Source organism: Capricornis sumatraensis, unplaced genomic scaffold (assembly GCF_032405125.1).
Source record: "Capricornis sumatraensis isolate serow.1 unplaced genomic scaffold, serow.2 scaffold1, whole genome shotgun sequence".
In the NCBI taxonomy this organism is placed as follows: domain Eukaryota; kingdom Metazoa; phylum Chordata; class Mammalia; order Artiodactyla; family Bovidae; genus Capricornis; species Capricornis sumatraensis.
The window spans coordinates 4,932,763-4,936,700 of record NW_027184612.1 but is presented as its reverse complement, the minus strand read 5'-3'; the positions used below and the strand labels follow the sequence as shown (position 1 = coordinate 4,936,700).

Below are 3,938 nucleotides of genomic sequence, written 5' to 3'. Positions count from 1 at the left end.
CCTGAATATAGTCTTCAAGCAATATGGAGCCCTTCTGAAAGAGTTGTCTTCTTTCATAATAACATTTAGAGAAGGGAATACAGATGTTGCAAAAGCTGAGATTCTTTCAAAAGAAGAAGAATAATGTAGCATCTGGAACCTATGTTTTGTGATAAATGTCAAAAATTGCCAAGACTTTTAATACATGTTTGGTAAAGAAAAAACTCTATATTTGCTAAGGTTAATTGTGTAAAATACAATAGTATCTAAATTAAACAAGAATTCACCATTAATGGAAGAAAACCCATGATAAGGGAAGCATCCAAAGACTGGAAACCAAAAGGCTGGATAATTTTACTAGCTTTAGAATACATCAACACACTTTGATTATCAAACTATTTTATTTTTTAAAACTGCAGTGTTTTAGTGTACTTCTAATAACAACCCAATCTAAGGAGCCATGGAGGCTTATGAGAAAGAACTACCCAGTATGATGCAATTCTATTGTAGGGGTGAATTAATACTTCTCTAAGAAGGAACTGAATCACCTCAGCATCAACAAATAGACATTTTATTTTACACAATAACTAATAATTTGATGACTAATTTCTGTTCGAAATTGGGCAGGAAAGGAACTACATCAGACCCAGAAACAATGATTTCACAAGCCACAGTCACTTAGCTCATGGATTTGTGATAATCTGCAGAAAATTTGCTTGACTAGTACTTGATTTCTTCACATCTGTAGAGGGGTTTGATACAATTACTTTTTAAAAATCAACCTTAAGCTGCATACAGGCAGAGAGATCACAAACTGCCGGGAGGCCATAACTGTCTAGGGGAAAGTTGTGTTCCTCCTGTAGGGGCGAATTAAGCAATACTTCCTTGGCCTTCTTTCAAAGTAGCCATTTGTCTTCTCCTGAGGATGATGGGCTAAAATTTCTTGTCATCTCTCCTGGCAAGACCCAGTAAGCTGTGTTAAAGAGACACCAGGAGGTGGCCAAGGGGTTTGTAAGCTTGTTTGCTAGCCCTATCCTCTGTAAGAGGCACTTCCTTGGGACATACTTCTTGTGTGAGGGGGTCATGAACCACTTTGACAAGGGACTGTTCCTTATAACTTGGAAGGAATCAGCAGTTCTAGAAGAAGCAATTGCCTTTGGTGCCTTAGCTTGTTCTGCTGCCTCTCTTCTGGGTGGAGAGAGCTACATGTTCAGGGAATCTTTGTTTCTCAGGTTCAGGTTTTGATTCCACAGGCATACCATTTTTATCCTTTCCTTCTTTCTTCAGAAGCCATTTACACAGAACTTCCTTCCCACAATTTTCATCGGACATGCACTTTGCAAAACTTATACAAGGCTCATTGGCTTGGCAGACCTCCTCCACTTTATATAGGTCTTGATGGTTCTGGATGAGCCAATCCTTAGTAGTCAGGGAGTGGACAAGTGTTTCTTGGCCTCCAAGTTGTAGTTCAAGCATTTCAGATTGCCCAGGTTCTCAATCTGCACACCTTTGGCTGGTTACCCTGACAATTGATACAGGAATCAGACTTGACAAGCCAGTCATTCACATTGTAGGACTCCCGAAACACCCGGAACAAGAGCTTAAACTTCTCATTGGAGGTTTCATAGCTGCCATTCTCAGACTTCTCAGGCTTATGGGATTCCTGGGGAGTTACCAGCAAACCAGAAAGATCCATCTTAAGTTGATCAAGAGGCTCTAGATTGCTAACTTTTTCAATTTCAATGGAGTAAGAACTGGTAGTGGTATAGCTATTAAGACTTTTCAGTAACTTGCTTTTTTAGAAACTACTTGTTGCTGACTCTTGTGGAGCCAGTTTTCTAAACCCTTTAGGTTGCCCCAGACATTATTCAAGAAACTGCAGGCTCTAGCAGATGTCTGACTGTTCTCCAAGGTCTCCTTTTGGTTGAGCCAGGCCTGGAGATTGGTGCTGGGTAGGTAAGGAGCCTGGTGACCAAGGCAGGTTTGCTTCCAAGGAGCCATTCACTGAGAGGGACAGCTGTGGTGTTGGATGATGACTTCTGCTCTGGCAATGGGAAATGGCCTCTCTTCTCTAAGAAGTACCCAATATTGATGAACTAGCATGAGACATCAGGTTCTCAGGAATTTGAATGGTCTTAAGAGACCCAAATGTGGTGATTGCCTGTAGCAGGGCAGTTATGTTGGCTTCAGAGTAGGGCAATTGAATCTTCAGGTTTGAGGGTCAGACTCCCCAGCCTGTCCAGGCATATTGAGACTTGACTGGCTACACTCCAGTTGATGAATAAGACCACTGAACTGGCCCAGTAACCAGTAGAGCTGTTGGGCCTGCTGCTAGAGTATTTTCTCTTTAAGCTGATAGATGAGATTTACTTGCTCATACAACCACACCTCAGAGCTTTGAAGGCATTCCAGGTGGTGACTTATGCAGCAGTGAATCTGGACTTTGACCTCTTGCAAATTATCTTTAATTTGCTGCTTGGCTGGGATAACTCCACCAATTGCAAGCTCTAAGTCCCTCTGTGCATCACAAGACCTAGAAAGGCGTTCTCTATTAGTGGAACAGCCACTCTGGTCCTGTGAGGTACTCATTCTGCACCTTGTTTCTCCTCTCAAGCTAGGCCCCCGTGCGTGACCTGCCCAGAAATCAGGATGCTGCTTTATCCAGGCTCGGGTGAGAAAACTCCCTGGGCTTGCAGAGAGCACCCCGCCCCACCAGCACGTCTGGCAGTGCCCTAGGGTTTTCTATGTAGAGAATCATATAATCTGCAAACAGTGAGTGTTTTGTATTTTTCTTTTCCAATATGAATTCCTTTTAATTCTTCTCTTATTGCAATGTCTAGCATTTCCAAACTCTGTTGAATAGTAATGGTGAGAGTGGGCACGCTTGTCTTGTCCCTGATTTTGGAAGAAATGCTTTCAATATTTTGCCATTGAGGATAATGTTTGCTGTGGGTTTGTCCTATATCAGTTCAGCTCAGTCTCTCAGTAGTTTCTGATTCTTTGTGACCACATGGACTGTAGGATGCCAGGCCTCCCTATCCATCACCATTTCTCGGAGTTTACCAGACTCATGTCTATTGAGTCGGTGATGCCATACAACCATCTCACCCTCTGTCATCACCTTCTCCTTCACCTTCAATCTTTCCCAGCATCAGGGTCTTTTTCAGTGAGTCATTTCTTCACATCAGGTGGCCAAAGCATTGGAGTTTCAGCTTCACCATCAGTCCTTGCAGTGAATATTGAGGACTGATTTCCTTTAGGAATGACTAGTTGGATCTCCTTGCAGTCCAAGGGACTCTCAAGAGTCTTCTCCAACACCACAGTTCAAAAGCGTCAATTCTTCAGTGCTCAGCTTTCTTTATAGTCCAACTCTCACATCCATGACTACTGGAAAAACCATAGACTTGACTAGATGGGCCTTAACTGCTCTGCTACAGGCAATAACCACATTTGGGTCTCTTAAGACCATTCAAATGTCTCTGCTTTTTAATATGCTCTATAGGTTGGTCATGACTTTTCTTCCAATGAATAAGTGTTTTTTAATTTCATGGCTGCAATCACCATCAGCAGTGATTGATTTTGGAGCCCCCCAAAATAAAGTGTCACTATTTCCACTGTTTCCCAATCTATTTCCCATGAAGTGATGAGATCAGATGCCATGATCTTCATTTTCTGAATGTTGAGCTTTAAGTCAACTTTTTCCACTCTCCTCTTTCAATTTCATCAAGAGGCTCTTTAGTTCTTCTTCGTTTCTGCCATAAGGGTGGTGTCATCTGCATATCTGAGGTTACTGGTATTTCTCCTGGCACTCTTAATTCCAGCTTGTGCTTCATCCAGCCCAAGATTTGCATGATGTACTCTGCATATAAGTTAAATAAGCAAGGTGACAATATACAGCCTTGATGTATTCCTTTCCCTATTTGGAAACTGACTGTTGTCCCATGTCCAGTTCTAATTGA

The 3,938-nt window shown here is 42.1% G+C and overlaps 1 pseudogene; it reads right to left on the bottom strand.

Annotated features, from left to right (window-relative positions):
* Nucleotides 1-715: 715 nt before the first annotated feature.
* On the bottom strand, nt 716-2,568 carry LOC138072317 (nuclear receptor coactivator 4 pseudogene; annotated as a pseudogene).
* Nucleotides 2,569-3,938: the final 1,370 nt, after the last annotated feature.